Genomic DNA, 19,125 nt, shown 5'->3' on the forward strand with positions numbered 1-19,125 from the left:
TTCAATTTAGTGTTTTATTATGAAAGTAATGCATGCTCAACATCAGTAAATGGTTCAGAATTGGGGGATTTCCTAATCCCATCTCCTGCTAACAGTGTGTTAAGTATTCTTCCAGTTGTTCTCTAGTCATTTACTAAAAATGGAATAAGATGAAATAAAATAGGCAACATAAAAATCACACAAAACACATTATATACACAAATAGAATACTACCAAAAACACGATTGTGTAATTTGACCTTTTTCATTTAATAATTATTGTGATTATTTTCTATATGTCAGTATATTTGTCCATTGTTCTTTTTTTCCCAGATGTTTCTTTCTAATGAATTCGCCATTACATTTCCAAAGTTATAAGATGGCCAACGGACCATAGAAAGACAATTATTTAGTCTCCTGCTTGAAACCAACAGCTTCAGCAAACTGCTGGCCTTGAATCAGGACCAACCATTCTTTTTAATACCTATGGAATACTTTTACTAAAACATTCTGCCTTCAAGGTCTAGCAACCCAACTCATATACTACTTTAAGCAAAAAAGATAATTTATTGATTCACAAGAGTAGGAGGAAGAGATGTGGGGTTGGCCTTGGAAGGTATCAGTTCAGGGACCCAGTGGTGTCATGGGGATGCCCTTTCTTTCCATTTCCAGATCAGTACTAATGATTTGTTTGGTTTCCTTCTTTTCTACAGCAAAGCATACTTATTTCATGCAGTAGGAACAGAGGGTCACTCCTGCGGGTATCTTCTTTTGCATCATCTCACATCTACCTACCTACTGGTTGGATGATCCCGAGCTAATTACCTCACTCTTCTAAACTGCAGCTGTCATGTGAGCAGGTATTCTTGGGCTCTCTCTCTCCAGCTCTTTCTTGTGGTCCAGCCAGAGTCATGCCAGGTGTGGAAACTGGAAGTCTAGAAAGCAAAGTTTGCCACTGCTCTGATGCAGGTCCTCCTCCCGGGTGAGGAAAACAACCACATCGTTGAACCTAGGACAGCACCTTGGTGTCCATCTCCTCTTGCTTGTGCCTGGTCTTGGGATATTGGTGCTAGGCCTTCATTTTATTGTGTGCACCTTTGAGAGCAGATGAAGAGCTAACCAAACTATAAATCCCTGATTGGGTGTCTCCTTCAATAATGAACAGCTTAGGAACCCTTCTACCTTGTTTCTGAGGCCAAGGTTACTCTTCTCAAAGGAGTTTCCAGAGTTATGTTTCATTCTTATAAAATTATGCTTCACAAGCCATAATACATGGGTGCCCACTGTTGAGGATTTCTTAAGATAAAGATCCTGGGCTCTACCCCTTGAGACTAAATCAGTAGGTCTGGGGTAAGGCCCAGAATTTACACTTTAAAAAAGTAACACACCAACTTCCAGTTCCAGTCTGGCATGTAAGAAGCTTGGAAGTTGCCACTCAGCCCAAACAACAAGTAAAAAGCTGAATAAGCCAGGCGTGGTGACTCTCATCTGTAGTCCCAGCACTTTGGGAGGTTGAGGTGGTTCCAATCACTTGAGCCCAGGAGTTCAAGACACGCCTGGGAAACATGGTGAAAACCCATCTCTGCAAAAAATACAAGAATTAGCCTGGTATGGTGGCACACACCTGTAGTCGCAGCATCTTGGGAGGCTGAAGTGGAAGGATCACTTGAGCCCAGGAGTTGGAAGTTACAGTGAGCCACGATAGTGCTACTGCACTCCTGTCTGGGTGAGAGGGTAAGACTCTGCAACAACTCTTTTTAGATCTCTAAGAGAGATTAGATTACAGGGCAAACTCCTGTCCCCCAAATTAAAGAGACCAACAGGGGAATACAGAGAATCACAACTCTGTGAGCAGGACACCATGAGTAGTAACCTCTGCAGCAACCGGTGCCCATGTAGGAAAACCTTAACTGTAATTGATGAATTGCTGGAGGCTGAGTGTGGACAAGTCAAAAACTCCAGGGGTACCCAGTCATTAGGAGATCCCCACATTTTTGTGTTTTACCTTTAGAAGCTCTACCACACTGCCACAGTGAATATTGGTGAAAAATCTCATCATGCTTCTGCCAGGGGAAGGGGAAAAGAACTATTTAAAAATACCCCAGAACACTCTGTTCTTCTGAACGTGGTCTGCCCTTAGGAGGAACTACTTAGCCAGAGCCTAACCTTCGGGGGTTTTACCAATGCCTAACTGACCTAGAAGAAGGGAAACACCCAACTCTAAGTAAACTAGGAATAGAGGGAAATTTCCTCGACTTGATAAAGAATATCTGAAAAACAAACAAACAAACAAACAAAAAACAAAACCCAGACACCCTAGTTAACATCATACTTAATGATGAGAAACTTGAAGCTTTCCCATAAGATCAGGAGCAAAGTAAAATGTTTCCTCTCTCCACTACTTCTGAACAGCAGATGAAAAATTCTAGATAATATAGCAAGAAAGAAAAAGAAAAGACACAGATTGGGAGGGAAATAATAATGTCTTTGTTTGCATATGACGTGATTGTCTATGAAGAAAATCTGAAAAAAATTGGCAGAAAAGTCTCCTGGAACTAAGTAATTATGGGAAGGTTGAGGAATACTAGATTAATATACAAAAGTCAATTGTTTTCCAGTATACAAGTGTGTTAGTCTGTTTCATTCTTCTACAACAGAATACCCAAGACTAGGTAATTTATAAAGAACAGAAATGTATTTCTTACAGTTCTGGAGGCTGGGAAGTCCAAGGTTGAGGGGCTTACATCTGGTGAGGTCCTTCCTGTTGTGTCATCCCATGGTTGAAGGCAGAAGGGCAAGCAAGACAGCATGTATTGGAAGGTCAGGGGGTAGGGAAGGAGAAGAGAGGCGGAGGGAAAGGGAGAGAGGAAAGGGTGGGGAGGGGAACCAAACTCATCCTTTTATTAGGAACCCTCTCCCACAATAAGCCTGAATCCATTCATTAGAACAGAATCCCTCGTGACCTAATCCCCTCTTACAGGTCCCACCTCTCAGCACTGTTGCATTGGGGATTAAATTTCTCTCCATGATATATTCAATCCATGACAACTAGCAATGAACAAATGAAATTCAAAATTAAAAAAAAAAAACAGTACTTCCCCAAAATAAAATAGGTATAAATCTACCAAAATATATACAAGATCCATGTGAGAAACATTGAAAAACTTTAATGAAAGATGTCAAAGAGGCACCAAACAAATGGAAAAATACTACATATTCGTGGATGGGAAGATTCAATATTGTCAAGATGTCAGCTCTTGCCAACTTGATCTATAGATTCAATGTAATCAAAATTAAAATCCCAGCAAGCCACTTTGTGGAGATTAACAGGTTGATTCTAAAGTTCATCTGCAGAGACAAAAGACCCAGAAGCACCAGCAAAACATTGAAGAAGATTAAAGTTGGAGGACTGATACTATATGACTTCAAGACTTAATATAAAGCTACAGTCATCTAGACAGTGTGGTATTGGTAAAAGAATAGACAAATAGATCAGTGGAACAGAATAGAGAGCTCAGAGATAAACCCTGCAGATAGTCTATGTCAAAGAAGCAAAGGCAATATAATGGAACAAAGAGTCTTCAACAAATGATCCCAGAACAACTGGACATCACATACAAAAAAAACAAAACAAAAAAAAGAGTAAGACACAACCCTTACTTTATTCACAGAAATTAACTCCAAATGGATCACAGACCTAAATGTAAAATGTAAAACTGTAACACTCCTAGAATGTAATAACACAGGAGAAAATCTAGATGAGTATGGGTATAGTGATGACTCTTTAGATACAACACCAAAGACATATCCATGAAAGAAATAATTGATAAGCCAGACTTCCAGACGTCACTAAAATTAAAACCTTTTGCTTTACAAAAGACAGTGTCAAGATAATAAGAAGATAATCCAAAGACTGGGAGAAAGTATTTGCAAAAGACACTTCTGATAATGGATTGTTTAAAAAACAACAACAAAAAACTCTTAAAACTCAGCAATAAGAAAACACACAACCCAAAACGGGCCAAAGACCTTCACAGACACCTTACCAAAGAAGATATGCAGATGGAAAATAAGCATATGAAGAGATGTTCCATATCATATGTCATCAGGGAAATGCAAATTAAAGCAACAATGAAGTACCACTACATACATATTAGAGTGGTCCAAATCTGGAACAGTGACACCACCAAATGGTGGTGAGGATGTGGAGCAACAGGAACTCTCATTCATTGCTGGTGAGAATGCAAATTATATAGCCACTTTGGAAGACAATTTGGTAGTTTCTTACAAAATAAACATTCTCTTACTATATAATCCAGCAATCATGCTCTTTTGGTATTATGTCCACATATAAACATGCATATGGATGTTTATGGCAGCTTTATTCAAAATTGCCAACACTTGGAAGCAACTGAGATGTCCTTCAGTAGGTGAATGGATAAATAAACTGTGGAACATCCAGACAAGGGAATATTATTCAGCACTAAAAAGAAATGAGCTATCACATCATGAAAAGACACGGAGGAAACTTACATGTATATTATTAAGTGAAAGAAGCCAGTCTGAAAAGGCTACATACTGTAGGATTCCAACTATCTGAGATCCTGAAAAAGGTAGAACTACTGAGACAGTAAAATGATAAGGGGTTGCCAGGGCTTAAGAGGAAAAGGGGGGTGAATAGGTGGAGCACAGAAGATTTTTAGAGCAGTAAAACTGTTCTATATGATACTATAATGGTGGTTACAGGTCATTATGAATTTGTTCAAACTCAAAGAATGTACAACACAGAGTGAACCCTAATGCAAACTATGGACTTTGAATGATAATACTATGTCAATATAGTTTCGTCAGTTGTAACAAATGTACCACTATGGTGAAGATGTTAAAAATGGGGGATGTTGAAAATGCCTGTGTCAGCACTGGGAATACATGAGAAATCTCTACCTTCTGCTCAGTTTTGTTGCAAACCTAAAACTGCTCTAAAAAAATAAAATCTACTTTTTTTAAAAAAAGCAGCACACCTAATTTTATAACTAACCAGGTTGGGAAGGGCAAACATATAAATCTTCTGGATAATCCTCTTTGTTTAACTTCACCTTTCTAAAGAGCAGCAGCTGGGTAGGTGTTGGCTGCTTTTCCTGCTATGTAAATGACAGGCCCTGGCCAAGAATGCTTAACAGACAGGTGTGTCCCAGCCTCTCCCCTACTTTTACCCAAGTCAGTTTTTTTTCATTCCTAGGCTAACTCTAAGGTGGAAAGCTTTTCCTAAGTGGGGGTTGTGTTGGTCTTAAGGCTTATGTAACTTGGACATAGCCTCTTTAAGGAGAAAAAAAAAATCAATGTATGAATATAAAACTAAGTACAAAGGCCCTCAGAAGAGGTCTGTAATAATGAGGAATTCTAAAGCTTAAGCTTCATTACCTTCACAGCAGATTTACCTCTGTACAACTTTCTCATTTTGGAGCAAATCAAAAGAACTCTGTTTTACAAATGTCTCCGTTTTCAATATATATTAGTTAAATTGAATTTTTAGAAATAAAAAGGAGAAAAAACTCCACAGAAATGGACCATTTTGGCTGAGAACTGCAAAAACTCTGGGCACAAACATGTTATTCACCCTCTCTTGAGAGACTTAGCCATTCCCAGGCTTTTAGCAGCCTGAGCCTTGTCTCTGGGAAGACTCAAACACCTTTTGAGTTCCTGTCTGGAAGAGTTCAGTCCCTAACCTGCCTTTCTTACAGCTTTTACTAAAAAGGGCTTGCAGTTGTGAATCTTTCCTCTGTCCCTTCCAGATGTGTATGCATCTCCTGCAACTCAGGAGTGTCTTTCTCAAGGACTTGAAAGCCATTCCTTTGAAATGTAATCCTCAGGAAGGAAAGGGCCTCTGTCTCAGTCTCTGTGGGAGGATAGAAGCCTACCTTCAATAATTGCCAGCAAGCATTCACAGTTGGCTTAATTGCATTTGCATTGACCAACCTTTTGTAATTTTTCACTTCCCTGATTCCACTGAGCCTCCGCTCACGCCTCTCCTACTCTCTCATTCTCCTTTAAAAACACCCAGTCACCTCTGTGCAAATCTGAATGGAGCTCAGCCCTTTCCCTTGTTATCAGTAGCTACTGAACAAAATCAGTTTTCACCGTTTTAACTAACATCCGACTTTGTTTATCTTTTACATGCCCTGGAAGAATCTGAGGCTGAGTTTTTAACCACAGCCCAGTGGCACAGGCTTCGTTGGTGGGTGAGTTTACTCATTATCTCCTGTGTACTCTGAAATTGTAGAAAGAGCAACATAATCCCTTTATAAACACCTTCCCATCACCTTTCTGACCCTATCTCCTAACACTTTCCTCCTTGCTTGCTCCTCTGCAACTATGCTGGCTTCCTTGTCCATCCTGGAACAGACCTGGCACGTTCTTGCCTCAGGGCTTCTGTACTTGGGAATCCTCTTCCTGAAACACTGTTGTCTGTATTTTGCAGGGAAGGACATTTGGGCTCGGAAAATTTAAGTGTTGTGACCAAGTGATTAAAACTTGAGAAACGCTCCTTAATGTTTTTTCCCACTGGCTTCATTCTCAACACCCCACTTCCTCTCATGATCTATTCGATCAGTCAGGAGACCCTGTTGGCTCCACCTTTGAAATGTGTTCTGGGTTCCACCAGTTGTCCTACCTCCACTGTTGCCATGAAGGTGGGACGACTACCGCTTCTTGCCTTCATGACTACTGGAGCCTCCCATCTTGTCTCCTTGCTTCTTCCCTTGTCCCTGTAGTCGATCTCAACACACCAACCAATGTGGTCCTTTTAAAATACAAGTTAGATCGTGTTGCTCCTCTGCTCAAAACCCTTTGATTGCTTTGTATTTCCTGCAAGGTAAAAAACTTTGAAAGGCCTTACAAAAGCCTATCAAGCTCTACAGTAATGCTGTCCAAGGCAGTCACAACAGGCCACATGAGGCTATAGAGCACATGAGATGGGGCCTGTTGGAATTGAGATGCAAAATACACACTGGACTTTGAAAACTTAGTTTGAAATAATGTAAAATAAGTAAGAATGTAAAATATCTCATTAATAATTTTCATAGTAATTATATATCGATATTATAACATTTTTGATATATTGGATAAATAAAATATATTATTAAAATCAATTTTACTTGTTTCTTTTTACTTTTTTACTATGGCTACTAGAAAATCAAAAATTACATATCTGATTCATGTTTGTGGCTTGAATTATATTTCCATTGGACAGAGCTAGTCTATAGTAACTGATCCCTCCTGAAAACCTCTTCTGATCTTATCACCTGCTCCCTTCTGTTCTTGCCACGTTGGCCTCCTTGCCATTCCTTGAGCATCCAAGCACACGAGACACACTCTTACCTCAGGGCCTTCGCACTTGCTATTTCCACTCCTAGAAAACCTTCCCCCTGTTATCTGGATGTTTCTTCATCTTCTCTAGACTTGATTCAAACTTTACCTTCTCAATGATACCTTCCTGACAGCCTACTGAAAACTGGATTCCTCACCCACCTCCACTCTCATGCCCACTATCCCTTTCCCTGTCTTACTTTTCTCCATAGCATTGTCACCATGTAACATACTGCACATCTTCCTTATTTATTTTATTTATTGTCTAACTTCCCCTGTAGAATCCACCAGGCAGGGAGTTTTGTTTAAAGTCGTACTCCCGAAATCTAGAACTGTACCTGGTATGTAGTAGATGTTCAATAACTTAGTGGAATGAAATACTGAATGAATCTTAATCAACCACTTCATTTTACAGGTGAAGGAACTGAGTGGCTTTCCCAGGGTCTCACAGCTTGTTTAGGGGCACAGTGGATGTACCCTCAGTAAGATCAGATGCCACCATCTAGAACCCAGCCCTTTCCCTATATTTGAATTTCTTCACTGGACTCTGCACCTTTTATGCCTCTTTTAAACTTTGCACTTAAGGAAGACTTACTCTAGAAATAATCTACTCAGTCACACCCAGGGGATGACCTCCAACTTTCTTTCTTGCTCCAAGGTATGCTTTTGATATTTTTTTTCCCTAGGCAGGAATTCTGGGTCTGTCTGGATCACAGGAAACTAATTATTTCACCAGGGAAAAAAATCTGCTTGAAGGAAGCCATTACATTTGATTGTATAATAAATAAAATATTTAAACTATAGCCTGAGGATTTAAATAGTTCATTTATTCGACAAAAAGACACATTTTTATTGAGCACTTTGGCATATTGATATATTCCAGGCATTGTTTTAGGTGCTGGGAATAAGCAGAGAGATGTGACAGTCTCCGAGGAATGAGCAGTCTAGTGTGTATGTGTGGGGAAGGAGGGTAAGCAAACAATTGCAGGGCGCATTAGTTTCCTATTGTTGCTGTGACAAATTACCACAAGCTTAGTGGCTTAAAACAATGCATATTTATTCTCTTACAGTTCTGGAAGTTAGAAGTCCAAAATGGATCTTATTCAGCTAAAAATCAAGGTGTCAGGAGCTGTCCCTTATGGAAGCATTATGGGAGCATCTGTTTCCTTGTCCTTTTCAGCTTCTAGAGGCCGCCTGTATTCTTGACTTGCAGCCCTTCCTCCATCATTAAAGGACATCTCTTCAATCTCTGCTTCCATCCTCACTGGCCTTCCCCTCTCACTCTGACTCCTCCTGGGTCACTCAAGATCTTTGACTTAAATATATATAGCTATATATATTTTACTATAGTTATTTATATTTAATATATTTTGATGATATATATTTTAATTGACAGATAATAATTGTCTATATTTCTGAGGTACAATGTGATTTTTTTTTTTTTTTTTTGAGACGGAGTCTCGCTCTGTTGCCCAGGCTGGAGTGCAGTGGCCGGATCTCAGCTCACTGCAAGCTCCGCCTCCCGGGTTTACGCCATTCTCCTGCCTCAGCCTCCCGAGCAGCTGGGACTACAGGCGCCTGCCACCTCGCCCGACTAGTTTTTTGTATTTTTTAGTAGAGACGGGGTTTCACTGTGTTAGCCAGGATGGTTTCGATCTCCTGACCTCGTGATCCGCCTGTCTCGGCCTCCCAAAGTGCTGGGATTACAGGCTTGAGCCACCGCGCCCGGCCCAATGTGATGTTTTGATATATTTATACATTGTGGAATGATAGTATCAAGCTAATTAACATATCCATCATTTCACACATAATCATGCATTGCTTAACAAGTGGGATACATTTTGCAAAATGGTATGGCCTATTGCTCCTGGGCTACAAAGCTGTTCAGCTGGTTACTGTACTGAATAGTGCAGGCAGTTGTAACACAAGCTAGGTATTTATATGTCTAAACATATTTAAACATAGAAAAGGTATAGTAAAAATACAGTATTCTAATCTTATAGGACCACAGTCATCCATCGTTGGCTGAAACATTGTGTGTGTGGATGACTGTGTAATGAGAACTTTAAAATCTATTCTTTTAGCAATTTTGAAATACACAATTTATGATTATTAACTATAGCCACATTGCTGTGCAATAAATTCAAGATCCTTAATCACATCTACAAGTTCCCTTTTGTCACTTAAAGGAACTTACCATTCACAGGTGTGGGGATGAGGATGTGGACATTTTGATGGAGGGGTGGGTGGGTGGCATTACTCCATCACAGGACAATGTGACAAGCACCACAGTTGAGGTGAATATTAGATGCTATGTAAACAAAAATGACAGCTCAGAGAAGACATTGAGGAGAAGCAAGGTAGTTTTGTAGAGCAAGTGGCTGCTTAGCTGAGGCTTGCATGGTGCAGTGAATGGTACCATTCTTAAAGGAATACACAAGAAAAATGAAGTATAAATGAAGATGAGATTTGTATTAATTACCTATTGCTGGGTCACAAATTACCTCCCAAACTTAGCAGCTTAAAACAACAAATGTCTAAGAGTTCATCATTTCTGAAGGTCATCAGTCTTAACTATCTGATCCTGCCCTATGGTCAATCATGAGATTGCAGCCAAGTTGTTGCCTGGGGCTGCAGTCATCTGAAGGGGCTGAAGAAGCAGTATCTAAGCTCACCCATGTGACTGCTGCAGGAGGCTTCAGTGCCTCACCACATGGGTCTTTCCATAGAGTTGCTTATAGGACACAGCATGGTGTTTGGCTTCCCAGAGAGTGAGTAATTGAAGAGAAAGAATCAAAGACAGAAGCCACAGTTATTTGTAACCTAATCTCAGAACTGACATATCCTCACTTCTCCCATGCTGTTGGTCATAGAGACCAACCCTGGTGCAATATGGAGAGGGGAGAGGACCACAAAAAGGGTGAACTCCGGGAGCAGGGATCACTAGGGCCATCTTGGAGTCTGGCTACCACAGTATTCTTGGGATTACAAACAGTTTCCCATTGTTGACATGTAGGCAGTCTGGAAAGATTGGTGGGGGTGAGGTTGGTGGGGGTGAGGTTGGCATGGGAAGGAAGGGCTAGAGTATGTGGAGCCTATACACCTGCCCAAGAGTTTGTAGATAATTATTTTCTTGATAGGGAGGGATTGCAGGGGCTTAGTCACGGGAGTGACCAAGTTGCTTTTTAGAATGATCACTGCAGTAAGAGTGCATGGAAGGAGGTGGCGCAGAAGGCAAAGAGATTAGAGAGAAAGAACTGCTAAGAAGCTATTGCAATAGCACAGGAGAGAGAGGAAGAGGCCTGATATAAGGCAGTAGTGGTCAAGGCGTGATGAGGATCATGGGTTCAGGGCACATTCAGGAGGTGGAATGGTTCATGGTTCGGGAGGGAGAGTTAGGGAAGCCATAGGGCCCTCTTAAGTTGCTCGTTTGCAGGAGGGATTGGTAACATTAAATGAATATAGAAAGAAGGGCAAGGTTCACATGAGGTGAACAAAAGTTAAGATGCCTCATATGAATACATTGTGCCTATGGGGCATTCAGGTATAGAGATAACTAATGAGTAGTTTGAGTGGAATAAATTTAGTTTAGACTAACTACAGCAAGAGCTTCTTAGTATTTGTCAAGAGATTCTATGCACTTGGGCCAGAGAAGAGTTCTTCTCACTGTATTTGTGTGATGTCCGAGCCTAAGCTGAACAGCATTTTCTAGACACCATCTTTATGTTTTCATCATCCTTGTAACTACCATTGATTAAGTGTCTGCTGCATGGCACACTCTGTGCTTCACACCTTGCATACCCTTTCATTTCATTTCATCTTCCCACTAACCCAGTGAGTCATGTAATGTTATTTCTTTTTTACGGGGGAAGAAACTGAAGAAGGTTCTACTGCTAGCCCCATTTTACAGATGAGGAAGCAGGCTTACTTCATGTCAATAACATTGCTCAGGGCTATACACGGAATCAGTATGCAGCTCTCAGGTCTAGATCTTCCTACTCTAGACCAAGCTTGTCCAACTTGCAGCCTGTGGGTCACAGGCAACCCAGGACAGCTTTGAATGTGGCCCAACACACATTCGTAAACTTTCTTAAAATGTTATGAGATATTGTTTGCAATTTGTTTTCTTAGCTCATCAGCTATCATTAGTGTTAGTGTATTTTATGTGTGGCCCAAGACAGTTCTTCCACTGTGGCCCAAGGAAGTCAAAAGACTAGACACCCCTGCCTAGACCCTGTTCCTTTAATTGAGCAGCCATCTATCGTATGCTTTATAGAATTAGAGACACTTTCCAGCATGGTTTGGGTGGAGTGATGGTTTATGATCTGATGTGTGAGAGATAGCAAATAGAAAGCAGGAACAAGGTCATGAATCCACATATGCAGTGGCGTGAAAAAAGGGTCAAATGCCCTTTTCCTGGTAAATATAGATGTCTACATATTGGCAATGTTTTCAATCTTTTTCCTAAAACTCTCTTCTTGTTTTTGCTATTTCTGAAAAAATATGAGGAAATGCTTTTATTCACTTAAAAAAATAGCAAATTGTTCATTTTCTTGTCACAGAAAAATGCCAGCATCTTGCATTAGCAAGATGGCTTTTGAAGCTTAAGATTGATGCAAATGGAGTTTTACCACAGCAGCATTTTTCATTAGAAGGGAGAAAAGGGAGGGGAGAGATGAAAGATGTCAGACAGATCCTGTCTTTTTTTTTTTAGGGAAGGTTCCCACAACAGCAGATAGACTGGTCTAGAAATAGCTACCCGTCATTACTTTATATATATATATCTATATACACCCCTCTATTTCTTAAAAAAGTTTCCATATCCGAGGTTATATTGTGGAATTTAAGAGGCGATAAAGGGAATAATAGTCATGCACGCTTCATGAATGGCTCCCAGATTATTCACTGTCCTAAAGAAGATGCAGGCTCTGGACTGCAGACTTCCTGTAGGTCAGAGTATGAAAGCACAGGGTCCTACTGAGGCAAAAGCAGCTTCACAGCTTCTCTGCAGTTGTCTAGAATTTCCCAGAGAAAGCAAAAGATGAGGCTAAATGTAGACTTTCACCTTGAAAAGCTGTAAAGGTAATAAAAACAGGGCATAGTGGGTTGGTTTGCAAGACTCCCACTTCACATTTTATGTGCGTTTCCAAGCAACAGAGCTTCCTAAAACTAGAGAAGTGGGGACGTGAGTGACGAGCACAGTAGGCTCAGCCACTAGCTGCACCAGATAACTTTGGACACAAGAGAACTGCTTGCTTCATCTCTGTCCATTGTGGAGTCAGCTCCATCCCCGACTCACTCCTCCTGCCCACCATCCTTCCTCCTCATCCCCACCCCACTATCCTCAGAGCCTTGGGAATCCCTGCACATATTAGCTGTCTAATCAGTACTTATTTCCTTTCTTTCTTTTATTTTTTTTTAGACAGAGTCTCACTCTGTCGTCCAGGCTGGAGTGCAGTGGCGTGACCTCGGCTCACTTGAATCCAGGTTCAAGCGGTTCTCCTCTCGAGTAGCTGGGATTACAAGCACGCACCACCATGCCCAACTATTTTTGTATTTTTAGTAGAGGCAGGGTTTCACCATGTTGGCCAGGCTGGTCTCGAACTCCTGACCTTGAGTGATCCACCCACCTCAGTCTCCCAAACTGCTTTACAGGTGTGAGCCACCGCACCTGGCCCAATCAGTACTCATTTTCTGGCTTTCACTGATACAATCATATCTTCTGTATTGATTTATCTGGAAACCATCTAATGTTTCCTTAGATATTTACTGGTTAGGTAAATGAAGCAGCTCAGTACTGGGGGGAGTCCTAAGTTTGGGATGAGGCGTTATTCAACTGTTCGGACACAACTCTTCCTATTGTATGTAGGCTTTGGGCCATAATAGAATTTCTGGTTCTGGCTTTGGGTTTCAAGGCATTAGCACTTCATTAAAGTTAACTTTAAAAATGCATCAACTGAGTTTTCTTTCTCAGCTAATTTTAACACATAATGTTTTTTATTTCTTTCACTTTTCCATTCAGTGAAATGCATATTAAATGAAAGAAAGAAAATTATGAAACTTCTGTAGTCTAGGCTCACAATTAATAAGATGCTTAGGTGCCTATCAATATACTTGTTGGTAGTAACAACACAAAAACATATTATACAACTTCCTGCAAATGGGCTAAGGATAGCAAAGACTGTGGAAAAACTCTCTAACTGGAAATTAATCTTCCTCCCAGGAGGCCCACAATAATAAAGTCAAATGCTGAATATATGCAGATTTCTGTGACATGCTAGCACATTATCACCACATATTCTATTAACTACTAGTCAGCCAGAGGAAATCAGCGCAGGGGTAGAAGGAAGTCAGTTCATGGACAAATTCAGCCTTCAGTTTGAAATTCTTCCACTGCCATAATCACTCAAACCTTTCAGGTTCTGAATGGCCACATTCACAAATTCTTCCACTGCCATGATCACTGAAACCTTTCAGGTTCACCTACTGAACATTAGGATTAGCTCCTTAGCAAATAGTGGTTTGACAAGACCTTCGGAATAATTTTCTACTTGTGCAACTTGTCCAACTTTGCTATAATTGTCTTTTTAATTCTACTATTTTTAACTTTGCTTGTGAAGAAATCATTTTATGATATTAGTGAAATGGATATTGTCTGAGAGGTTTTCGGATAACTGAATTTCCTAAGTGTATTTCAGAGTGGAATCTGTGATGCGTCTGGAATTCTCCCCCTTCTTAGGGACATCTCTGGCCCAGGGAGAGGAAGCACCCCACACCCACAGATGGCAGGATACTCAGGCTGGTGCTCTGTGACTCTGAGGTCCACATAGAAACAGCCATAGGAACCCCAGCACCTCATTCGGACTCTACTTCCTCTAGGTTAACTCATCTTCTCCCTCCAATGTATCATTTCATTAGCTCTTCCCATTTAGTAACTCTATTCCAACTAGTAGACTTCCTCCTTCTTCCTTATCCTTTTACCTTCTTCCATATCCCCTGCCTGTTTGTCTCCTATTTTTTTTATCTGATGCTTCTTTCAGACACCGTTCTTGGTAACTGACGTGTCCTACTTAGTCCAAGTCCACTCCTGCAATATGCCCCTGGGAGCACTGCTGCAGTGGGTGGGCTCCTGGCCCTGTTGCTCTGAGGCCCACCCCTGTGTTTCAGGGAGATCTCAGCCAGGTCCTGGGTTTCTTGCTCTGGTTGGAGGAATTTCTGGCTCTCCAGGTGACCTGGGTCCCAAGTGAGACATAGCATGTATGATAAGTGGAGTTCCACCTGAGCAGCAAGGCCCAAGCAAAGCACCCCCATGGAGGAGGGTGTTCCCTGCTCAGAAAATATGAGGTCTCACCTGTCTGTATCTATGTGCTATACCTGTGATCCAGATGTTATGATGTACCACATGGATACAAGGATATACGGTGTGGTCCAGATGTGCACCTGGCCAGTCACTAGTCCTCTGAGCCTTGGTGGGGAGCTCACATCCCCAGAAATAACACTGAAGTCTCAAGCTTTGTCATGTGTATCCCTCTATACTGCACAGGTCGTTTCTTTGCTTTTCTTTTGTTTTGTTTTGTTTTGTTTTCTTTTCTTTTCTTTTCTTTTCTTTTCTGTCTCTCTCTCTCTCTCTCTCCCCCTCCCTCCCTCCCTCCCCCCCCCCTTTCTTTTGGCAGAGTCTCACTCTGTCACCCAGGCCGGAATGCAATGGCATGATCTCAGCTTACGGCAACCTCCGCCTCCCAGGTTCAAGCGATTCTCCTGCCTCAACCTCCGGAGTAGCTGGGATTACCGGCGTGTGCCACCACACCCAGCTAATTTTTGTATTTTAGTAGAGACGGGGTTCTCCATGTTGAACTCCTGAGCTCAGGTGATCCACCCACCTCGGCCTCCCAAAGTGCTGGGATTAAAGGCATGAGCCACTGTCCCTGGCCTGCACAGGTCCTTTTAATCCTTCTGGGATTTGACTGCTTGTGGACAGAATTGTAATCTATTCTTGGGTAACACAGTAATCTACTACTTAGATGTGGGCTCATGTGAGCCCTTGTTCAGATGCCTCTTTCGTTTTCATGGGCACATTGTCAAACCCAATGTCACTGCATAGTCCCATTCTATCTTTTTCAAGAAAAAAAAAAGGAAATTCAATTATTGATTTATTATAATAAAATATACGTCACATAAAATGTACCATTTTCACCATTTTTAAGTATACATTTCACATTATTGTGCAACCCTCACAACCATCCACCTCTAGAACTTTTTCATCTTCCCAAACTGAAACTCCATGCCTACTAAACAATAACTCTTCATTCTCCCCTCCTACCCCGTGGCAAACACCATTCCACTTTCTGTCTCTATGATTTTCCCTTCATATAAGTCGAATCACATAAGATTTGCCTCTTATAATTGGCTCATTTCACTTGGTATAATGTCTTTAAGGTTCATCCATGTTGTAACATGTATCCGAATTTTCTTCTTTTTTAAGGCCGCATAATATTCCATTGGATGCTTGTATCACATTTTGTCTATCCATTTATCCGTCAATGGACACTTGTGTTGCTTACATCTTTTGGCTATTATGAATTATGCTGCTATGAGCCTGTGTGTATAAATACCTGCTTCATTTTCTGCTTTCAATTATTTTGAGTATATACTCAGAAGTGAAATTGTTGTTTCATATATAATTATATTTTTAATTTTTTTGATGGAAATATCATGCTGTTTTTCACAAGGGCTGTACCATTTTACATTCTCACCAGCAATGTACAAGGGTTCTAGTTTCTCCAGGTCCTCAGCAATACTTGTTATTTTCTGTTTGGTTTGTTTATTTTATATAGTAGCCATTTTCATGGGTGTAACGTGGTATCTCATTGTGGTTTTGATTAATATTTCCCTAATGATTAGTGATGCTGAGCATCTTTTCATGTGCTTGTCGGCATATCTTCTTTGGAGAAATGTCTATTCATGTCCTTTGCCCATTTTTAAAATCAGGTTGTTGTTTTGTTGGGTAGAAAATCTGATTTTTTAATGATCTTTCCCAGGTGTTAAATATTGACATTAAGATTTCCAAGTGTTAAATGTTGGAACAACAACAGCAACAACAACAACAACAACTATGGAGATCAAACAAATCATATCAGCCAGATGACTCTGGCCTAAGGGCTGCTGGTTCACCACCTCTTTCTCAGAGAGACACTGAGGAGTGTTGTCCAGAAAACAAAGAGCGGTGGGAAGGACTGAATGACGGGCACCTGCATTGTGGGCCTTCTGCTGAACACATTTAGTGCTTTCCAAAGTCCCATTTTCCCTCCTTTGTTACAAAAGCCAAAATCCATATGCCTGACCTGTGTTTACCTCAGCAATGAAAGCAAATGACATATTTGGCCTTACTTAAGGGAGGGCCTCACCTGCTGGTGGGGCAGTCAGAGAAAATTTCCCATCATCTGAATGAGAGACATTGAGCCATTTGCCCCACTCTACAACTTTTCACCAGCAGATATTCCTTCGTAAGGCATCTGTTGACTCACTCTGTTTACCGAGGGGGAAAATGCCACGTTAATATGGAAGTATATTCACTAGATAACTCAAGGAGACAGCAACTGACCGCCACACTGATCTCTCCAGTTCTGCTGGGAAATGTGCTTTGAGTGGGCTCAGTGATAACGTCCTGAATGGGGAGGTCCTAAGATTGATTTCTGTGCCTGCTACTATATTGCTGTGGAAACTTACTGCTCTGAGCTCCGTTTCTGCCCCCATAAAATAGGCTTAATAATACCTTTCCAGAGGGGCTTTTGCTAAGAGAAAATGAGATTTTTTAAAAGTGTAAGTTGTTTTTCAACATAATATTTTTCTCAACCCTGGTTAATTCTCATTTTTCCAGGTAGTCGTAGTACTGGGGACAAGCAGAGGAGTGGGTAATGCTTGTAATGGTATTTGGTCTGAGCCTCTTGAGTGTTATACTGAAATTCTAAGACCTCTCAATCTTGCCTTTTGAGGGCCAATGATGTTTTTTTTTTTTTTTTTTTTCTGCTGTAACCATGATTCTCCTTGACATTCTCCACTTGGCAGTCTGTGTGCTTCTCCCGGCTCCCCAGCCTGCCCCTGGCAAAGGTAATGCTGCCATTAGCCAGGGTGGCCCCTGTCCTTTGTGATCCACACCACAGCAAGCTCAGCACTCACGCCTGAAACTCCTGTGCGTACCTGCTCAGGGCTGAGTATGGGCATCTCCCCACAGGCGAACACTGTCCTCCAGGCTAAGGTCTCTGAAACTCAACTGCAGGCTCTTATTCTCACAAACCTTGAAGATGTTTTTGAGGACCTTCAGGAATATTTGGATCCCAATTTAGGGAATGCTGTTCGTCCTAGAACACTGTTCTAGGATGTTCCAGTGATGGGAAACAGGAGGGCAAGTGACAGACAAAGGCCTGTCTTTACACACACCTCAGTCCCTCTCCTTGCTAGCTGTGTCACCTTGGGAAAGTTTATCAACATCGTGGGCTTCAATGTCCTCTTCTGCAAAATTAGGCTAATAAGACCCATCTTATCAATGTGATGAGAGGGCTAAATGAGACGTCAAATTTAATGTGCTCTATATTCAGCAGGCGCATCACAAAAGACAGTTGATAGCTAGCAGGGAGAAAAGCACAAGGGACAGGGCCTTGAAGCATTTGCCAGTCACCAGCCAAAGGTGCAGCTTGCACAATCGTCATCTCTAATGTGCCAGGGACCAGAATAGTCCCAGCACTGGGCACTGTGAGGCCACTCAGTGAGTTTCCTGTCTATAGTGGGGGGTTTCCTGAGATGTGGTGGGTCATGTCACCTCAACCCTGTGTCACAGAGCTCACCCGCTGTTTCTCTTCATCCTTTCTCTTGGGAGGCTTGAGAGCCCTTGTACAAATATAACTCCTGGGGATCTGCCTGATAGCCTAATTGCTCCAGAATGAGTAGGAAGATTGGGCTCCTCGCTGTGCCCTTTCTACACAAATGGCCATAGCTATCATCATTCAGGACTGAGCCTGTGGAGAAAATTGTACAATTGTGCAGATTAGAGCTATGACAAATTCATGGTTTTCAAAATCAGTTAACTCTTAACAATCTTTTTGTCACTATCAGCTCCTTCTCCTGTTCCCTCTGTGGCTTTTCTAAACCTTAACCCTTTCCCACCAGTCTCCCAACTGGCCTCCACTCCCACCCTCTCTGCACATGCACCGGCCTCCACTTCTGTGGGGAAACCCAGCGTGCTAGGGCTCATTGTCATGCCTGCATCTTCAAAGTTGTCTACTCTGGCACCAGCCCTTCCCTCCTCCCCTCCAGCCTGAGGAGATAAGAGGCACTTCTTTCAGTTCAAGAGCAATCCTTCTGTAGTAGACTCATATTATTTCTGCCTCTCTGGTGTCCCTTGTCTGGCCAAGAGGCCCAAACTGCCATTTGGAACCACCCTCTTCTGTTCTCAGCCCATGTGGTTGAGTTGGCATAGACCCCACTCCTCCTCCTGCTCCAGAGGTGGACGTGTGACCATTCAGGGCTAATCAAGACACTCTTTAGCCCTGGGCAGAGTTTTTGGATCAGAAGAGATGCATACATAAGCCCGGGTCAACCAGAGTCCACCCAGTCTTGACAGAGCCATTGAAAGGCAGGCTACTTATTTTACTGAAACAGTGGGCCCTAAGGACCATATAATGATGGACATAGCACCATTCTTCTACCACATGGATGCAGACTGCCTGAGAATAAAGTCAGTAGAGAGGAAAGTGAAGCCGCGAGAGAGGAAAGAAGTGGGAAGAGG

General features: G+C 41.7%; 1 non-coding gene across 1 annotated transcript; it reads right to left on the reverse strand.

The window, feature by feature from the left end:
- Positions 1-309: 309 nt before the first annotated feature.
- LOC119626462 (small nucleolar RNA SNORA2/SNORA34 family) lies at positions 310-446 on the reverse strand. The gene has a single exon (XR_005242629.1). It is a non-coding gene; the product is annotated as a small nucleolar RNA SNORA2/SNORA34 family (small nucleolar RNA).
- Positions 447-19,125: the final 18,679 nt, after the last annotated feature.

Source organism: Chlorocebus sabaeus, chromosome 20 (assembly GCF_047675955.1).
Source record: "Chlorocebus sabaeus isolate Y175 chromosome 20, mChlSab1.0.hap1, whole genome shotgun sequence".
In the NCBI taxonomy this organism is placed as follows: Eukaryota; Metazoa; Chordata; class Mammalia; order Primates; family Cercopithecidae; genus Chlorocebus; species Chlorocebus sabaeus.